The sequence below is a fragment of the Mus musculus genome, chromosome 17, assembly GCF_000001635.26.
Source record: "Mus musculus strain C57BL/6J chromosome 17, GRCm38.p6 C57BL/6J".
In the NCBI taxonomy this organism is placed as follows: Eukaryota; Metazoa; Chordata; class Mammalia; order Rodentia; family Muridae; genus Mus; species Mus musculus.
Genome location: NC_000083.6, coordinates 56,461,834 through 56,482,258, shown reverse-complemented (window position 1 = coordinate 56,482,258; position 20,425 = coordinate 56,461,834). Strand labels below are relative to the sequence as shown.

Below are 20,425 nucleotides of genomic sequence, written 5' to 3'. Positions count from 1 at the left end.
TAGATTAATGATGTGTGCCACCATGCCCAGCTCACATTCACATATTAATACACACCTCTTTTTTTTAATTTTATTGAGACAGGTGTCAGTGTGAAGTCGTGGCTGAGAAGAGTTCGCTATGCAGACTTGGTCAGCCTTGAACTTGTGGAGATCCACCTGCCCCTGTCTCTTGAGTGCTGCGGTCACAGCTATGCAGTATCCATTCCAGTCACTGTGTTGTTTTACCGGGTTCCACCAGTTTGGCTGCATTTTTTTCTTTCTCCTGCCTTTTTTGGACAATACCACAAGAAATCGTCCACAGAGCTGCAGCTGGGTATGGCTGCAGTTGCCTGTTATGCAGGCAATTTGGGAAACTGAGGCAGGAGGACTGCTATGAGTTCAAGGCCAGTCTAGGCTACAGAGGCTCAAGACAAGACCACTCAATGCCCAAACTGAGAAATGTCCCTTCTCCCTCTGCCTCACGCAGGTCTCTGCCAAGTGCTGAAGCAGGCAGTGCTGTCTCAGCCACCTGCAGACATAAACGCTGCGGTGGGACACAGGGCCAACCACTGGAGTGTGACCAGGCACAGGCAGGGGCCATCCAGGCAAGGGGCAGTGAGTGGAGGGCAGGTGTGTGGACAGCCGCCCAGGACCCCTCCACCTCCATCTCTCACAGGCTGTCACCAAGTGTGGACGTGGGGAGAGGAGGGCAGAACGCAGCTGTGTGATGTGGCTGAGGGGATCTGAGATCTCCAGAGCAGAGTTGGCCTCAGCCCTGGGGCTGGAGCTGCAAATGAATTGATTTGAGCTCTACACAGGAGCCTGGAGCAGGCACAGCAAACCACCAATAACCCCAGACTGGCAAGGCTTCTCAGTCCTTTCTTAGAAGAAAAAAAACAAGGGTCAGAGACAGGAAGCAACTTAACCAGCAATCATAGGGTCCCAGGAAGCTCCACACTTACCTGTACAGACAAGGACAGCCAACAACTCTTTTAATGCTCTCCTTGGAGGTGGCAAAGTGGTTTCTATGAACAGAAACTGCCTCTTGACCCTGGGGAGCACACATAGTAACACACAGACCCCTATGTTCTAGTTGATTCATGGCAGACATCACTAATCAACAACCGAGCTCTTTCCAGGACCCAATAAGCAGACAGCACTAGTAGACTCTAAAATTTCTTTTCCTGCAGCTCTGAGACTGATGCTCATAATATTTTTGTTGGTTTTGTTTTGTTTTGCTTTGCTTTGCTCTGTTGTGTGTGTGTATAGCCCTGGTGTCCTGGAACTCTGTAGACCAGGATAGCCTTGAACTCAGAGATCCAATTGCCTCTGCCTCCTGAGTACTGGGATTAAAGGCTTGTGTCAGCACCCCCCACCCCACCCCCCACCCCAGCATATTTATTTTTTAATGAGACATGGTCTCAGATATATCAGCTTGTCCCTGAGTCTTTCAGAACTTTCTTTGTAAGCTACATATGGAGTGATGCCTCCCCCACCCCCAAAGAAACAACAAAACTAAAATGCAGGATTCAGGGAGGAACCTATATGGACCAAGCATGACCTTGATGTGACCTTTGAGGAAAGGGTAGCCTGTGGCCTGCAGAGCCTCTATCCAGCGCTGGCATGGAGCCTTGAACTCCCACCAGTGTGGAGGACCCAGTGTAGGCAGCTTTGAGGACAGGAAGTGTCCATCTTTATACCCGGGCACTCCCCAACCCCCACCAAGTTGGAATGGCGTGTCCCTTTCTCCTCCTGAGAAGTGAGGATTTAAAAATAATTTTCCCTTTTGCTTTTCCACTGTCACTTGACTCCCAAGTTTGAATCTGAGGGTGCTGAGCAGATGACATGTGCTGACTGGAGAAGCCCTTGCTGCCCCCTCAGCTGATCAAGTCGATGACAATCTAACAATGGAGGGCACAAGGGTGTGTCTCACTCCCTCCTTCCCACAGAGGGCCCTTCAACTCTGCTTTCTGGAGACCTATGTTCTTCAGCCCCAGGGCCTTTGAACATTCTGTTCCAGGAACCACATGTTTGTCCCACATCGGGTCTTTATGTCCCAACAAGGGGAGGTATCTAAGATTAGCCCTAGGCTGACCTGGGGACATGGGTGAGTAGGGTCACAGTGAAGCACAGGAAGAATAGCCAGAGGACAATGGGTGAGAAAACTGTGTGCGGGGCTCCAGGGTCCTTCTTTCAGAGAAATAAGAATTAAAACTGTGTAAGGCTTCGAGGGGCCCAAACCTGTCACGGCCCCTATGCACCAGGAGCAAGACTTCGGGCCCCGGGAGCAGGAGCATGCAAGTCCAGTCAGTCTAGGAGCTCGGGGACTCCACTTGCTTCTTCTCAGGAACCTTTCATGCCAGGGCAAAGAGGACCCCATCTCAAGACCAAGCCCCCATCTCGTCCAGGCTTCCCTAAACTCTATCCAGCATACAGAAACTGGGTTTCCACTCCCGCCTATGCCATGTGACACCAGACTGGTCTTTAACCTCCCTGTGCCTGTTTTGTTGCACAGAACACCAACCATAGCTAGATCCTTGGAGGACAGTGTGCCAGGAATAGGGGGTTGTGGGGTGGAACAGAGACTGTCTGTAATCATTGAGTCCAGCTTTGGGGTTGCAGGCAGCTCATTCACGTGCCAGCTACTGTAGCTACCACCAGAGGGCAGCAGTGAACACAGGGTCCGCTTTCTCCATATTGCCCTCCATAACTCCCACGTTCCTCCACAGCACAAGCCCTTCCTGCAGCCCACTCTGCCCCACCCCTCCTGCTCCCTCCTCCCGGGAACTGCTGCAGCCACAAAGGTTTCTGGGCTCCTCCTGCTTGGGTTCTGTCCCGTCCCAGGCCTTTTCTAACAACACAGGCGTTTGTCAATGGAGAGCAAGCTTAGCCCAGAGCTTGTATGATGGTGCACACCAGTCATTTCAGCATTCAGGAAAATGAGACAAGAAGGTGGAAAATTTGAGGTCAACCTTGCTTAGTGTAACTCTGTTGCAAACAATCAAACAAACAAATCCTAAACATATCCCAGAGCCCCACAATGCCTCTTGTCTGGCAGCCTCAGTTTCTCCTGCTGTGACAGGGGTGTTGGGGCTGCACTTTCTGGGCACCCTTGAATCACAGACTGTGGCCTTCCCATCCTGTACCAGTCACCCATGACAGCAAAGGCTTTGAATTGTGATTGTAGACATGGGCTGGAGTTTCTGTCCTATGATGGCACTCGAGCCACTCTGGTATGTTTATATTGAGGAAAAAAAATTCTTTACCTCAGGCTGACCTTAAGTTCATTCTACAGTCGAGGTTGATCTTAAGCCCCTCATTCCCATGTCTCTGCCTCCTGGCGGCATGAGCTCCAATCACAGAATCCCTAATCGGCTAGAAGAAGCCTTTTGTGAACACTGGGCACTCCACTGGAATTGAAAGAAAGAAAGAAAGAAAGAAAGAAAGAAAGAAAGAAAGAAAGAAAGGAGAGAGAGAGAGAGAGAGAGAGAGAGAGAGAGAGAGAGAGAGAAGAGAAAAACAGGAAATAATAACCAGGTACTGGAAGTTGCCAAGAAGAGCGTGGGCATCTGGGGAGAGCCCCTCGAGCCCCACAGACTCAGGAGGGAAGGAATGTTCCAGAGCGAACTTTTCACCCAACAATGAGTCATACTGCCCTCCGTGTGTGTGCCAGGCTGGGCAGAAAAACCAGAAGTTTAGAGCCCACTGGGTCCCGCCCTGGATCCAACACAGCCCCCTCAGAGAAGACCGGTTCTGCTGGTCTGCTCAAATATGGTCACTGCTCAGTACCTCCCCTTAGGGGGCTGGGTGCAACAACAGTTAGAATATGCTGAAATCATTGTGCAAAGTTAAGCGGTGACCCCGACCTTGCGGCCTGAGCCACGCCCCCAAGCCTCTCTTGGGGAATTCTAGGCTCCACCAATTGCGGTGATTGGTAGGATGACTCACCTCACTCTTCCTACAGCCCTAAGTCATCAGCTGTTGCCACACAGAGACAGGACATCGAGGCACAACCCGAGCAAGGAGCCTGCGTCATGAGAAGCAAACGGAGGGTCATAGCATTTCTGACTGTGAGAATACCTCTTCAGCACAATATTGGGAACAGTCTGCCAGGAAGTGGTTCTGGGAATGGTCGTCTCTGAGCAGCGAAAGGAACATCTCACTAGGCTGAGGACCAGCATGTACCAGGGCCCTGGGGCAGGCCGGAACCTGTGTGGGAGGAGTAGGGGCAAAGGAGGAGCAGGAGTCTGCTGTGACTGAAGCAGAGGTAGCGATGGCCGCCCTAAGTGGCTGAACACATAACCGGCTTTGGGTTGATATATTGTTGCCTGTCTATGCTCTGTCAGCTGCAGGCCGATTGTTCTGTTTTGTTACTTCTGTGTAAATGGCATTTAACACAGCGGGGATCTGAGAGGGGATGAATGGCCACTGGAAGCTTCCAGACTCTCAGACCCGCGGTTTACATGTTCCCCTTCGCTGCTCACGAGGACCCAGGGGGCAGAAGCGGTTACTCAGTTCGGACAAACAAGGCAAGGCCTGGTTCCCTCCCTGATGGATGGCCAGTCTGCTCTGGCATGGCCAGTCCTGCCAGCACCCAGCTCCATAATATATGAGTACACACTGTGTGCAGCCAACAGTGCCATACACCTGCAGGGACTATGCAAGGATGTGGACATCTCCACAGAGTACCCAAACTTCAAGTACCTGCTGTGCATGAGAGAAACTACACTAAGGGCCCCTGAACACTATGCAAACCTCCGGCACCTTCTACGTGCTCCAATCTCGACTAGCACCACGTACGTCAATCAGGGTCACCCCAGTCAGGCAAGAGGACAAAGCCGTCTCTGCTAAACTGGCCGCGGTGCAGGCTCTGGGAAGCCCTGTTCTTAATTTAGGCTCCTTGTCAATTATTCATGGCACTCTTCCCCGTTTATGACCCAGTCCTTCCGCCCGGACTCTTCGGCTCCAGGCTCTTGCTCATGTCTCCAGCTCTGGGCCGGAATGAATGAATTCCAGAGGGGAAAAAAACCCAGACTGTAAAACAAAATCGTTTCGTTATTTGAGGCAGGGTCTCAGGTGCAGTCCACACTCGACTCACACTTGCAGCAATTCTCCTGCTGCTGTCTAAAAGTTTCGCACCCCATGCCTGTGACTACTCTTTTCTTTAAGGTGTTTTTCAGTCTTTTGCTGCATTTCATCTGTTTGGCATGTCTAGTAACTCAGTGGACATGGGTGTGTGCATACATGTGGAGGTCAGCGCCATAGGAGTCAGATTCCTCCTTCCACTATGGGACTTTGGGGATTGAAGTCAGGTTCTCTGGCTTGGGCTGCAAACACCTCTATTTGCCGAGCCATTTTGAGCCCCACCCCCACTTTTAAAAAATTTTTTTTAATGCCCAGCTCATCCTCCTTTTCCCAAGCTGGTCTCGAATTCATTGTTATCCCAGGCTGTTCAAAAACGACGTCCTCCTGCTTCAGCCTCTTCAGCCAGCAAGGCGGGCTTGATGGGAAAGATTTTAGGGAAAGGATATTTTGGCCAAAGAAAGCAGAGTGGGGAGACAGGCAGGAGGCTCAGGTCATCCTCAGTGTAACTTGAGGCCAGCATGGGCTACAACAGAACTTGAGTTTAAAAGGAATCCAGAGGAGACAGGCCGGGCCACGTGTCCCACGTCCCACGTGCTCCCCGGGCCTTCTACAGGCTCCTGAAGCACGTGACCCAGCAGCGCCTCCTCACTGGGCAGGCATCTGCGCGCAGGCGCAGTACTGTACACGGCCAGGCCCCAGGGCCGCGGCGGCGGAAGGGGTGACGTCACCGGCTGGGGGCGCGCGAGCCGCAGTGGGGTTTTGCCCCGCCCGCCAGGCAGCTCGGGCCGCGCGCACACGCGGAGCCGCCGGAGCCCGGGCCGACCCGGTGCCGGGAGCAGCATGCGGAGCCCGCAGGTACCGGGGTGCACGGGGCGCACGGGGGACACAGGGGGCGGGGTGGGCGGCGCCGGCTTTGTGCTTCCAAGCTTCTCCGCCTTTGTGCTCCGAAGGGGGTCCGGGCTGCAGCCGTAATCGGATTCTGCAAGAAGGAGAGGGATGTGGAGGACCTGGAGGGATGGAGCTGGAGAAATGGGGACCGCGAGGGTTGTGGACCCGGAGGGACAGAGACCCACAGAAACGGGAACCGGTAGAGACAGGGTCCAGGAGGGATGAGGACGCGCGCGGGCGACTTGGCCCGTACCCAGGGTCACCGACTGCACCAGCCGGGCGGGGACGCGGTGTGCGGTGCGCGGTGTCAGCGTCTGGAGCTGCAGACCGGGCCAGGCGCCTCAGATCACCTGGGGCTTCGGTTCCACCCTTCTGCGGTCCGGGCGCCCCCAACCCCCGACCTCCCCCAGCTTTGGGATTGGGACTGCTCATCCACCCTCATCCTCGCGATGCGGGGGCCTGTGGGGAACCCCGGGGAGCCAGCCTGCGGCCCTAAGGCCCCCGGTACACCCCAAGAGCCCCCCGACTGGCTGAGGGTGGTGACGTCACCGGGGGCGGGGACTGGGGCGCAGAAGGAAATGGGGTCCGAGAGCAGGTACCCCCGTTGCAATGCGAGCTGGGTCAGGGCCAAGTTCTCTGCTCATCGTGGAGCCTCTTCACCCCCAAACCCCAGCACCACTATGAGCGAGGATCCTTTTGATTGCCACACCCCCCAAATCCCTGTGCGTTACCCCTTTTCCCTGCTCTCAAATCTGCCTCCATATGCCCCCGAAAACCTGCAGCAGGTGTGAGCGCCCATCTTCCCGGTCACCCCTCACCTCGTCTCTCCCTCCAGTAGAACCTCCTAACGGTCACTTCCCCGGGTGTCTCCTGGCCTGGCAGGGGTTCCCTTACGCTCACTTTCCAACCTGAGCAAGGATGTCCCTCCCCCAATAAACCGTCCTTGGTGCTCACATGGAGACCTCTGAGGTGTCCCAAGCCTGGATGGGCACTCGGGGATCCAAAGAGTCTTCTACAGAGCAAGAGGGATCCCGAGGGTGTTAGATTGGTGGACACATCCTGTTCACCCATCTTTCTGCACCTGGATCCTGGGTCCTGGCTTCTGTACCCCCCGGGGGGTGCTGCTGTCTCTATGGTGCAGATAACGGCCGTCTGCTTTGTCTGGGCTAGCCTGGGACCCTCCTACTCGGGCTCTGGCCTCTCTTGCCAGCTGCGACTCCTTCCTTCATTAAAGGCCGGGTAGTGGGAGCTGCCATTTGCATAGACTCCCCTCCCCCCTGCCCGGTCTTTTCTCCTTTCTTTGTGTCCCTCCCCCTGTCAATCTCCAGCTGCCTTCTGTCCCTGCTCCTGCCTTCTGCCAGCTGATTTCTTGGCGGCTGCAGGCGGGCAGCTGGAGCTGGGGGCGGCTTCCCGCCCCGACCAACCTCAGAGTCCCCAGCTCGGAACAGTGGGGGGACACTTAGGTCCCAGATAATGTCTGTGCCTGGCCTCCGGTCCGTCTCCCTGCCCATCGCGCCTGGGTCTCCAGAGACCCACAAACTCCCGTCCTGTCCCTTGTGGGGCCCCAAGGAGTATGGGGGGGACACACCCTCACCATGACATTGCATTTCTTCTTGGGGATGGCTCTCCCACCCCCAGTCCCCCGGGGGAAACCAGCCACCCGCCACTGAGATTGCCCTGAGCATCCTCCTAATTGGGCTCAGGGCGAACGAACCGTCGCGGGAGCCCGGGCTTCCAGGCGAGCTCTGCGGCCGGTATCGCGCCCTGGAGGGTGACATCCGTGTCCCCGGAGGATTGGGGGGCTGTGGCCAGGTGCCAGTCTTGGGGCGGCGCCCGCAGGGGACAGCGATGCCGACCGGGTGTGGCCAGGAAGGCTGAGGTCTGTCCGCGGGTCCCATGGGATTGGGGGCTCTTGGTGTGTGGCAGGTTCACAGAAGGGGACCCCACATCCACGGTCCCCACGCTGCAGTGTGGCCGTGACCCTCCGCACACTGGATTAGTCTCAGAGCCTCTGGGGCCCTTGTCTCTACCCCAGGAAGTCGGGGTGTCCTCGTGTCCCTCGTGGACTCAAAGGCGGCCAAGTGCCTCTTGGTGACTCAGTTTCCCCTGCTGCGTTGACTCTGTGTGTCTCTCGGTGTCCGCGGACCTGTGGCTTCGCTGATGTCCCCACCTGCCGCGTGGCCCTGTCGCGCTGGCCCCGCGCTCACCTGTTCCCTGTGTCTCAGCCGCCGCGTGGGGGAAAGGAGGGAGCATCGAGAAAGTTCGGGGTGGGGGCGAGCCAGAGGAAAAGCCTAAAAATAAAGATAGATATTTATAAACCCGCCGGGTCGGGGGACACCTAGCAGCGCTGAGCCCTGTCTGTCGTCCTGAGCCCCACTCGTCTGCTTGTGACTTAGCCGGAGGGGAGAGTCTTGGAATCTGGTTGGGATAGTAGAATGTTGCGTGGTTGTGGTTTCCTTTTTGGGGTGTCCCTCAACCGAGGACCCTCGTGAGGGAGAGATATGTGCCTAAGATAGGACTGTTCTCCGTCTGCTGTGCATCCCAGAGCTCATCTCTAGTCCTCTCTGGTCCAGCGTTTGGATGAGGAAAGGTCCCCGCCACTTCCTCTCCCTTGCACCTGACGTCCCAGAAACTAGAAGCCTCGTGAGGAGGAGGCCGCCCTTCCTCTGTCCTCTGTGGCCGGTGCTGGGGGTCGTGGGGGAGGCTGCACTTGGTGGACAGCCACACTACGATCAAGATCCACCGGAGGGTCCTCAACGAAGACCCCGGACGCACCAACAGGGGCAGAGTCTCCCCTGAAATCGGGACAGCGGGGCTGGGGGGAGGGGCAGGACTACTGGGGGAGCCAGGGCTGCGGGGCGGGGAAGAAGGGGCTGCTGGGGGGAGAATAGAGCAGCCGGGGAGCGAGGACCACGAATTGGGGGACCTGCGTGTGAGGCGCAGGGGGCTCTTTGACCTTTGGGATTAGGAGCTGGGGTTTGCGAAGAGTGACCAGAGAGGGCAATTTTGTCTGAGGTCGCACAGCACGACAGTGATGTCAGGGTCGCCCCATCTTGATCTCCGGGGCCATGTGTGGCTTCCCTGTTTTTCTTACATATAAAAAAAAAAATAGCGCCTTGTCTCTGACGCCCCGAGGTGTCGTGTCATCTTCCATGCGTTCAGGCGACAGGCGACTCCGCTTTAATTTAGTCTTTTCTTCTTCCTTCTGCCCTGCCCCGCCCCCTCCACTCCGCCTGGCGGAGCTGCGGCGCATTTCTCCGTGGGACCTGTAGTTGAGAGGGCTTCTATGGTCCGTGCCCTGCACTCAGTCTTTACCCGCTTCCTTGGAGCTGACTCAAGCCCCTCCCCCCTTTTGGGAGATCCCTTTTGCTTTAGGGTGACCTCACTGTTCCCCCGGTGCTCTGCTGTGCCACCCCTGCTGCGTTTCCAGACTACGCTGTCTCAGCTCGCTGCCACCTTATCTGTCCCAGGCTGCCCAGGGGGAAGCCACTCCGTGACCTCGCGCGGGCGGGATCGGATGTCGCCTCCGTGGGGTTGTTTCCCTGTGCGCCCCACGCCTGTGGGTGTTTAATCGAATTCAGCTGATAATTAACCCCTTGATTAGCAAATAAAAGGATGTGCGGTGTGGTGGCCCGTGCTTACACCAGACGGAGGCCCAGAGAGGATCCCCGTGTTCCCGTCACGCAGCACGAGAGTGATACTCTGGGAATTAGAGAAGGGACCGTGCAAAGGTTCAAATCCCATGTCTGCGGCTTGCTGGCTGTGGTCTAGGGACAGCTCGACTTCTCTGTGCTGTTGTGTTTTCCCCACCTCTGTGAATAAAAGAGACAGTACCCACCCCGGGGTTTATCGGGAATGTATACATTGGGCGCTCAGCGGTTAGGACCACGGGGTGTCCTGCTGCCTTGAGGTTTGTTACTGAGTTTTGCATGAGAGTTCTTGTTGAGTCTGGCATCCCCCAGCCTCATCTCCAGCCCCTCCAGAGCAGTGGATGACTCAGCGCTGCAAACTGGGGCGTTCCCCGCCGCTGGCTGCCTAACCAGGCTGCCCCACTTTTGCGGGGCGGTTAGGGGCCCAAGGTGGGCGGGAATGACCTCCGCGGGGCTCTGGGATTCCCAGAGTTCTGGAAGGACGGCTTGCCTACAGCTCCTTAGATGGGAGGCTCAGAGGTGTGAGGCTAGCCCGGACTATCACATCCAGAAAGGGGGGTCAACAAAAGGGCTCAGCGGGTAAGCGCTTGTGGCCACACGCTGGAAGCCACAGTCGCTAAAATGGATAAAATAAAAAGTTGATTTTAAAAAGTTCAAAGAGGAAACACTCAGCCATTTTCCCAGAATTCTCCAGTGTTAGAAGGGACAGCAGATCTGAGGAAAGGGTCTGGGAGGGATGGCCCAGAGAGGGAGAGGATGTCCCTGAGGCTACACCAAGCAGTGTGGAGTCAGCTGGCCCAGTGCAGTAGAGGAGGCTTGGAACCTACCAGTAGTTAAAAGGGGGAAACTGAGTCAGGAAGCCACAGAAAGAGCAGCTTCTCAGTGGTCGATGTCATTCCAGTACCCAGGAGGTTGAGGCAGGAGGATCAGGAGTTCAAGGTCATCCTGGGCTACATGGGGGGGGGGGGGCTGCAGTTGAGGCTAGCCTGAGCTACATGTCATCTATGTCACCAGTACTCAATTTGTGTCACATGTCACCCCCCCCCCCATTGGCATGAAATTGGGCATTTTACTCCAGTCCCCTGGTCTCTAGCTTCCAGAGGACCTAATGGAGCGAACAAAAACTCTGAAGTCTGGAGGTGGCCCCCCTCCTCAGCACGGCCCTCCACAAGCCAGGACACATCTACACAGGAGTCATGCCTGTCCCCAAGTTTCCCCAGCTGTCAGTGTGTTGTGTCTACATTATCCCAGGGATCCTTCAATGACTGGGGGACAGCTGGTGACAAGTGGTTGGGGGTGCCAGGAGCCTGGGCTACCGTGTCCTTCACATTCCGGTGAGCCCTGGTACAGGCACCAAGGCCACAGAGAGATAAGGCCCTGCACAGAGAAGGTTAGCGACTTTTCCATGGACACACAGATGGCAAAACCATCAACCCTGTGTCCGAGGATCAGCTCTCAGGGAGCCATGGGCACCAGGGTTCCAGAGCCCCTTGAGTGGAGCCTGTGTCTTGCAGGTGGAGAAACTGATGCACAAGGAAGGGGAGAGTATTGGAAGGCTGGGGCCTTTGAGTCCTGCACAAAGTGGTTTTCGGCGATTCCATGCAGCCCGCAGAGTCCTCTTTCCTCTTTGGACAAGAGCCCAGTAGTTGGATTTTGTTCCCTCTAGCTGTGTGATCTTGGGACAGTTGCTAAGTGTCTCTGGTCAGTATGCTTTTCCAGCAGCTGGGATTCCCAGGGCATCTTCCACATCTCCCTGGCCATGCGGCCTCATGACCTTTTCCGAGCGAGGGGTGTAAGTCTGGGCTGTCATCGTCCTGGTGCCCTTCTGGCCTTGGCCAAGGGCCATGAAAGCAGGTGCAGGGGTATTGCTGTGCGGCCTTAGGTGCTCATGTGACTTCTCTCAGCTGCACTCGGTGGCATCTGGCCCAGAGTGGAGCTATCCAGTGCCTGAGGGGTCAACATTGAGGTGCTGCCCTGTGACCTGGTGACCTCGTGACCCTATGACCAGAGCGCTGGGAATGGGGGAGGGGCCATAGCGCACCCAATCTACGAGCTCCAGGTTCAGGTGGGGCTCTGGGAGTCACATGAACAAGGCTCCAGATTCAAGGCCCTGGAATGTTTTATGGACTGCAGCCTCAGTTTCTCCAGTAGGAGGAAGAAGAGATGGCACCGGGGTTCTGTGACATCAGGCAGCATGGGGAAACTCCCACCCCTCACGTGTTCCCACCCCTTCCTGTTTCCCTTAGCGCCCCCCACCCGGCCCGTCTTCCATGTCCCCCTTTCATCTTCCTCCCGTGTTCTTCCTGTGTCCCTCCTTCAGTGTTCCCCCTCCCGTGTTCCCCCCTCCCGTGTCCCCTCTCCACTGTCCTCACCTCTCCCGCGTCCCCTCTCCCGTGTCCCTCCTCCGGCGTCCCCCCTCCCGTGGCCCCTCTCCTGTGTCCTCCCCTCTCCCTGTCCCTCCTCCCGTGTTCCCTCTCCCGTCCTGCCGACTGCACCGCTGGAGCCTGGGGGAGGGGCTCCTTCCTGAACTCAATTAATGAGCCCGTTAAAAACTATTTATTTTCCTGACATTTGTTTACAGAGGAGAAAGAGACAAATTGTTGGCGGCGCCGGAGGGTCCAGGACGCGGCGGGTGGCTTTGGTGACCCCGCGGGCGTAGACAGGGTGACAGGGTGACCGGGCCATCGCTGTCCCTGCAGGATTCCTGGTAGTGTGAGAGGAGGCATCTTGGAGGTGGCCGGCGGTGCTCCTGTAGCCACCTTAAGCTCACGTTGTGGGCGTGCGAATGTGAAGCACCACCCCAAAACCTGAGGTTCTCTGGGAAGTCCGGCGGGTGCTCGCCCTGTCCCAGGTTCCCCGCTGGGTGCTTTGAGCACAGTACTCTCAAATTCATCCAGCTGCTTTGCTTTGAGAAAACTACAGACTTTTCCATCGAGGGTCAGAGAGGGGATGCAAGTGTCCAGAGTCACACAGCAGGTACTGATGGGCCGTGCTCAGACTGACAGTGATCTTGGGGACCCCTCCCTGTTGCCAAGTCCCCACCACCCTGCCTATCACCACTGTCAGGCCAGTCTCTAGGCACGTCTCACGGCTTGGGGCTTGCCAAGCGAAAAGCAGTTTCCAGTGTCCCCAGGCTCTGCGAAGCCCCTCCCATTGTGCACACCCAGTTCCAGCCCCCACCCCCACCCCTCATTCAGCTCCTCCCTCTGCCCACCACCCTCCACGTCCTCCCAGCAGCCCCCAGGCCCTGCTGGTCCCTTGCCCTCAGTTCTCCCCACCTCCTTCCCTTTCTCCCCTCCCTTCTCCCCTCCCTCCCCAGCTCAGGCCTTAGCCTCCAGACAGCTCCACCTGCTCGGAGCCTGTGAACGGTAGCTGTGTCCTAGGCTCCAACCTGAGCACAGTAGGGCCCCTCTCCACAGGGACTGACTGATCTCCTCTCTGGCCCTGGCTAGTCCCAGGCTGCAGCCCCTCCTCCCACCCTGCTTCTCACCTTGGCCTCCAGAAATAGCCTGGTCCTGAGTTCCTCCGGGCGGGCGCTGCCCACCCACGGGTGTGAGGGATGTAGCGTGCTGGCCTGCTGCTTCAGAAATAGCTGTTGTTGGGATTGCCCGCCCCCTTGATGTTTGAGGAAGCCACAGGACCACGTGTTGCTGAGGATGTAGCTACTAATGAGTCCAGCTGGAAAGGGGTGGGGGTGGTGACCCACATCTTGTCTGGAGCCCAAGCCAGGTCTCAGTTCCCTTCTCCAGTGCTGTGTGACCTCAGGCATGCTGGGTGACCTTGGGCAAATGTTGAGCCCTCTCTGTGCTGGGTAGTTACTGGTCAGATGGCTCTAAGGCTGGGCTCCTCTTCTGCTAGCCTGGGATGAGGACAGGGCTACTGACCCTGCTCTGACCACCTGACAACAGGTGCTGGGCGCTGCAGCAGGAGACTGCTGGGGTGGGAACACGGGTGGGGAAATGGACCCAGGGTGAGTGGCTGACTGGCCATGAAGTCTGCACATGGCGCTAACTGCAGCTCCAGCTCGGGACCTGACACCCCCTTCTGGCCTCCACAGAAGCTGCACCCACGTGCACAGACACACAAAATAAGCTTCCTTTTATAGAGGCTTCTTCTGGAGGGTTGTGAGCGTGCTGCTGGCCTGTAGCTGGGGCCTGAAGCCGGCTTCCTGCTGTTTGTGTAGACAGGATCCGTGCTCACAGGATTGTGCTCACAGGATCCGTGTGCCTTCCCAAGTCAGCAAAGTCCTCTGGAGACACAGGAGAAAGCTTGAGAAACTGACGGGAGGTGCAGAGGCTTCCTGGGGGAGGCGGGGCTGGCTGAAGGGCTGAGGGTTGAATAGTTCACCAGCCTGAGGACGAGAGAAAGGTGGCCCCATCTCCATTGACAGTGACCAGCAGGCTTGTAGCTGGAGGGGGTGGCAAAGGGAGGGTGTTCTACAATAATGGTATGCTGCCCAGAGAGGCCAGGCGGCTTATCTGAGGCTGCACAGCAAGGCTTCGAACCCAGAGTCTGCCTGCTCAGCAGAAGGGCAAGTTGCACCAGTGAGGGAAGCTCAAGTTCACAGAAGGAGGTGGGAGCCCTGGAGGACCCTAGGCCGAGGGAGTTGAGTGGTGCTCCTGGGGAGGGTGGATGGTGGTGTGTGGGACAGGGGTCACTTCAGAGGCCAGGGCGGAGGCTGCAAAGTGGAAGTGCCTTGAGCAGCACTCAGCCTGAATTCAGAACAGCACCTGGGTCCCACAGACTGGCTGGGGAACTCTGGGCTGCTTGAGTTGGCCAGAGGCTACACAGCACACACACAGCACCGCTCCCTGGCCCCCTGGGCTGCCAAATCTGGCTTGTTGGTTTCCAGACTCCCCTGGCTCCAGGCCTGCCCTCATCCCACCTCCTTCAGTCTGCACCCAGGCCCATGCCAGCTGGCCCCGCTGGCCAGGGCTGCTTGGTGGGCACCCCCCCCCCGCATCCATTCAGGGATTCTTCTGCCCCCTCCCTCTGTATTTCCCGATAATGAGGGGAAAGAGGGAGGGAGGGAGGGAGGGAAATTATATACACACACGAACATGTAGAAATTAGTTTAGGATCTGGGCCAAGAGCCACTTGCGCTTGGCCGGGCATTGTGGGTAATTCATTGCTCATTACCATAAGGGCTGGAGCTGGGCTGACAGGCTGAGGGGCTTTTGTTTGAGATTCTCCTGAATATATGATCTCCCTCGCAGCCCAGGTCCCCACCCCATCCTCATTCCCCCCAGGGACCCACCCCCATTCTCAGCCCCCAGGACTCCCCACCCCCATTCTCAGCCCCCCAGGACTCCCCACCCCCATCCTCAGCCCCCAGGGCTCCCCACCTCCATTCTCAGCCCCCCAGGACTCCCCACCCCCATCCTCAGCCCCCCAGGACTCCCCACCCCCATCCTCAGCCCCCCAGGACTCCACACTCCCATCCTCAGCCCCCAGGACTCCCCACCTCCAACCTCACCCCCCCAAGGACTCCCCATCCTCATCCTCCCCCGGACCTCCTCAGATGGCGTCAGTCCTGACCACTCTGGCTCTTGGTAAGGATGGATGGTGGAGTGAGGGACCGGAAGCTTCCAGAGCTGCCTCTGACCCCTGAGCCTCTGTGGATCCCCATAATTACCCCCATTTTCTCCCTCCTTCCTCGTGTTTTGAGGCAGGGTCTCACAGGCCTGGATTTGCTGATTGGCAAGACTGCCTCACCAGCAGGTGATTCCCCATCTCAGCTTCTTTGGCGGGTGCTGGGGTGTGTTTCTTGAGTTTGTCTAGCAGACATTTCACTGTCTCCTGGCCCGGGTCCTCTGTCTTCCCTCAGTATGAGTTTGGGGGTTCTGATGACATGACCTCACGAGCACTATGGAACCCTGGCAGAGGGAGTGTTTGTTTGTCTGGGGATGGAGGTGTCTTTCAGTTTGAGTTTGTGTTTTGGCTTTCCTTCCTTTTTATTTATTTATTTATTTATTTATTTATTTATATTTTTTTATTTGGCCTTGCGCTGTGCCCAGGCTGACCTCCAACTCCTGGCAATCCTCCTGCCTCAGCTCCCTGAATGCTGAGATAACTGGCATGCATCACCCAGTCTTGGGGGGGGGGGGTGTCTCTTGCTTCCTTTCCCGGGAGCTGCCTTGAGGCTTGAAGTGTGGTGGTTGCAACCAGAATGAACTTGTCCCATCCTGCCTTCCATGCTCAGGCCAGCCGTGCTGATACCTGGACGCGTGTTGCAGGCATCCTCCAACCCCAGGTGTCCCATGGCATCCCCCCATGCCTCCGACTGCATCTTGCACTTATTTTCCTCACTTCACCTGAAAATAGCCCCCTCTTTTTTTTTTTAACAATTTTTAATCTTTTATTTATTTATTTTAAACTCCAGATTTTATTCCCCTCCTGGTCCACCCTCAGACTGTTCCACACCCCATACCTCCTCCCGCCCCCCTGTCTCCATGAGGGTGTCCCCATCTCCCACCTCCCACTCCAACAGACCTCTAAACTCCCTGGGGCCTCCAGTCTCTTGAGGGTTTGGTGCATTATCAGTAACTGAACCCAGACCTGGAAGTCCTTGGCTGTATGTGTGTTGGGAGCCTCACATCAGCTGGTTCATGAATCCTTGTTGGGGTTCCGTGTTTGACCTTCAGCAGAAAGTCGGGGCATCAAGTGAGGGATGGGGTTGCCATCTGCAGTCAAAACTCTGTCCCATAATTGTTCCTGTCTGAAAGTACTGCAGGGATGGAAATGGAGAGAAGCCTGAGGAAAAGAAGGTCCTGTGACAGGCCCAAAGTGGGATCCAGCTTAAAGGGAGGCCCCAAGGCCTGACATTATTACTGAGTCTATGGAGCACTCACACAAAGGGACCTATCATGACTGCCCTCTGAAAATGGCCTTTAATCCCCACTCTCAGGAGACAGGTAGGAGGATCTCTACATAGTGAGGTGGAGGCCAGTGTGGGGCTGTACCCCTCCGACCTCACCCTCTTGCCCAGGCTAGTTCCCCACTAACCCTGTCTCACCGGGATGTGGGGGCATTGCCCTCCTCTTTCTGGGGGCGCGGGGGCGAGTCATGGCTGCTCTGTGTCAAGAGACTGCTTTATGGTCTGTCATAGGCCTGAGGTAGCATTGCTCTGTGCTCTTAGCACTCAGAGCCTGCTATACATCAGGCCCTCTATAAATGATCGTGATGGGGTGTGTTGTTGTTGGGGAGTTTTGTGATCTCGTGTGGGGAGAGTGAGGGTGGAGAGCTGCAGCCACCCAGGTGAACTCCAGTTGTTCATGCCTCAGTTTACCCAGACTGCACAGCTATGTTAGGAGGTTGAGAATCCTGGAAAGGCACAAATGAAATGAAATCCAGGGATGTGAGATGAAGGGTGAGGAGATGAGGATGCTCAGGCAGAGGACGCAGCCTCGCCAAGGCCCTGTGGTAGGAAAGACCCCAGCATGGTGGAGAAGCAGGGAGGAAGGAGGGAGGCAGGGAAGAGGAGGGAAGGAGGCAGGGAGGAGCAGCAGCACTGGATATAACCTCGCCTCAAAGTCTTGGATTTGTCCCAAAGGAAAGCAGGATTGTGGTGCCCTCAGGTGGGGCGGACCTGGCTGGTAACAATTGCTGGCAAGCTTCAGGGTGTGCCCGCCGTGGGCCGAGTGGGTGGAGTCATGCTTCTGCCAGTCTGCACAAGCTGCTGCCCCAGGCCACACGTTCTGTGCTGGGTCTGGCAGTTGTGAGGATGCCACTCAACAGACTGGTTCTTGGGAAGGTGGAGGGCCGGGTGCCCCAGGTGTGGTGTTGGGTACTGATTGGATTGGAGTCCTTCCAAGCCTTATGGGGGTAGCATGACCTGCAGACCCCACTCAAGCAGATCCAGAAGTGGGAGAACCCTCTCACCCCCACACCATTGTAAGTGAGGTCACCTATCCTCAGAGGTCTCCAGCCCAAGCCATGGGGCATGGGAACTCTGTAGTGACCCTGGCCATGTTTATCATGAAGCATAAGTAGCAATGATTATTCTCAGGGACACACAGCAGCATGTGGTCTTGGAAGAGTAAACCCCAATGTCTAAAGTAAGGTGTTACTAGGTGTGGTGGTAACCTCCACCCTGTCTCTAGCAGCTCTGCACATAGTAGGTGCTTACTTAGTACGTGTTCTGGGGAAAGATTTTATGATCATGGCCGGGCATGCTGTTTCTGCCCTGGCCTTGTGAATTCTGGGTAACTGTTATTTCCCCCTTTCTGCTGATGTTGGCAAGTTTTCTCCTGCATGGGACTGTTTCATAATTAGAAGAAAAGTTATTTTGAAAAAACAAAAATTATACCCCAACATCCCAGCTGCAGGAGCTGCTGATGTGATCTGTCCCGGTTCCCACCTCCAAGGGTGGTGACATCCTGGTGGAGATGGAGGACATAGTGACAGCAGGTTCTTGAGCCCCTTGGGTCAATGCTCATATTCCATAATAGCCAGTCCCTGGGAAGACTCAATGGGGCTTTAGAATTCTACCCAGAATCCACCTGCTCTGCCTCTGCCTGGACCAGCCTTGTGCCTTCATCCCAGGATGTAGTCTTATCCCTCCTGCCCACACCTCTGTGGCTCCTGCATCCCTTGGGGTTAAAGCTCACAGAGCTCTGCAGTACACTCTCCTACTTCAGCTCCTTGCTCCAGCCACACAGGCCTCCTGGTTGCTCTTTTTAAATGACAGGCTCTGCTACCCCAGGGCCTTTGCACAGCTAGCTGTGTTTTTACTTGGAATGTAATTTTCCCAGCACACCTAGCCCTCCTTTCCACATGGATCTCGTTCCTAAACAGCCTCTCATTTATCCACAATGCTCCCCTCCCCTCCTGCCCACCCCTTGATCTCTGGTACTCACAGAAGACTCTTGGAAACTTTGTTTTACAAATGTTGACATGCCACTGTTGTGACAAGGGCAGGAATGGTGTGGCTCTCATCCTGGCCCTGTGCTGATGTTGGGGGTGGGGCTGGAGGGGTGATAGTGACAGATCTCAGCTGCTCCATCAGAGGATGCCTGATGTGGAGGCAGTGCTGTGATCAGCAGTTAACATGTAGGGTCACCAGTGCTGTGTCAGGGTGGTTGGGTTTCCTTAGGTTAGGTTGACCTGTGGAGAAGGACACCTGGCCCAGATTTCCCTGACTTTTATGGTGTGGCTGTGTCCGGGCCCAGTGTGGTTACCATGGTGAAAAGGGGGCAGGATGTCAATTCCATATTCTTGACGAAGAAAAGGCCTGGGCTTGCTAGCCCTTGGCTACTGTCCCCTGTGGGCTGGGCAGTCCAGAGTGTTCCAGAACTTGGGCAGGTAGATATATCCTGTGGGTTGCCTGAGCCTTTGCATTCCTGGGCCCAGACAGCATTTTGTTGGGAACTGGCCAGCCTCTCACTTGCTACATGGCTGTCAGGGCAGGCACCCGCCCCAGGGTTGTCGTCTATAGGTCACTGTGTCTTGTGCCAACTGGGTAGGAGGGAACTCTAGCCTAGAAAGGCTGGAGTCCCAGGTATACCAGAGGGTCTTTAAGTTTGTGATGAGCCGTCCTGCATTTTGGAGCATAGAGGAGGGATTCCTCTACCATCCACCAGGCTTGAAGCAGGCTAGGCGGCGCTCAGAGGGAGTCGGAGGCAACATCTGTTTCCAATCTGACCCACGGCTGGGCGGGAGCATTTGGGCACCAGGTTCCCAGGATGCGGGAAATAGAGGTCTAGGCAGGCTTGGGGCTCCTGGACCATCCCGGCTCTGCTCGCATCTGTCGCTATGATGACAGTACCGCTGAGAACCCGGTCGGAGGTGCCATCCCCCAACCTTGCTCTGGGGATTACTTCGTCTCACTTCCGGCCGGCGACCTCCTCCCTCTAACCCCTTCCAGACCCTCAGAAGCCTGAGCCAGGCCTCTGGGAGCCACACCTCTAACGGGGCTTCGAGCCAGAAAGCCACGCCCAATCCAAAAGCTCCGCCCCACAAAGCCCTACAATCCATTCGCCCAATCCTGGAGTCGCCTAGCCCCTAACATGCTCTCCGAAAGGCCACGCCCCCAGCCAGCCAATTCGCTCCCAACTCCATCGGAAACCCCGCCCCTCTCAGGTCTTGGCACCTCAGCCGGGTCCCCCAGCTCCCTCCCTTCTGCATCTGCCCTCAGCCTGCCACCGCGAGGCTCCGCCCCCCGGCTGGTCTTCCATAATAGCACCAACCTCAGTACGCTTACCGTGGAGGCTCGGCCTACCGTTAAGAAGCCCCGCCCCTCAGCCAGTCTCCCTTAGAAGCCTCTCCCCGGCTCCCCATTCCTCCCGAATCTGCCCTTGCCTGCCGCTACGAGGCCCAACCCCCTAGGCGGCTTCCTTAGAAGCTATGCTTTTAGACAGGCGGACTGGGAAACCCCGCCTCTTGCCCCCTCCCTTCGGAATCTCTGGGTCCGCCCCCACAGGCCAGGCTCCGCCCCTGCCTCGACCGCCTCTCTATTGCCTGCGCCAAGTCTACACTGTGCTGGGCGGGCATAGACAGACCCACGGACAAACGAACCGCGCAGCGAGCTGCGCAGCCTGGACTTCGCAGCCGTGGTGAGTCGTTCGGGCTGGGTGCGTTCTCGCCTGGCCTTTGTCACCATACTGGTGTCCCCTGCAGAGCCAGGGGACTCCCGCGTCCCTGCGCGCCCGACCTCGGAGATACTCGGGCGCGATCGGGGACGCTCGGGTGCAACCGGAGCCTCTCGGATCTACCTCGGCGTCGCGAGCACTCGGCCCCCCGCACTTGGCTGAGCTCGGGACCGTTATGCTTCTTGGTCCCCTCCCCCACCCGGGGGCGGAGTCCATGGACCACAGAGGAATCAG

The 20,425-nt window shown here is 56.8% G+C and overlaps 1 protein-coding gene and 2 long non-coding RNA genes across 17 annotated transcripts in view; 2 read left to right on the top strand and 1 right to left on the bottom strand.

Annotated features, from left to right (window-relative positions):
- Positions 1–58: 58 nt before the first annotated feature.
- Gm32822 lies at positions 59–12,826 on the bottom strand. Its single transcript, XR_385656.4, has 4 exons — positions 6,907–12,826; positions 3,928–6,043; positions 942–1,030; positions 59–856 (listed from the first exon to the last, which is right to left on the bottom strand). It is a non-coding gene; the product is annotated as a predicted gene, 32822 (long non-coding RNA).
- Ptprs (protein tyrosine phosphatase, receptor type, S) overlaps positions 5,698–20,425 on the top strand; it is a 64,136-nt gene continuing 49,408 nt past the window's right edge. For 6 of the 15 annotated variants that reach the window (XR_385302.2, XM_006523881.2, XM_006523879.3 and 3 more), the window contains exon 1: positions 5,785–5,919. The gene's annotated coding sequence lies outside the window, so the exon portion shown is untranslated. Of the gene's footprint in view, positions 5,920–17,541; positions 20,156–20,425 lie in introns of those variants that run through there. The other 9 variants (XR_003952097.1, XM_006523880.3, XM_006523876.3 and 6 more) reach the window with 4 other exon arrangements.
- Positions 5,986–6,911, top strand: Gm9258. Its single transcript, XR_105855.2, has one exon. It is a non-coding gene; the product is annotated as a predicted gene 9258 (long non-coding RNA).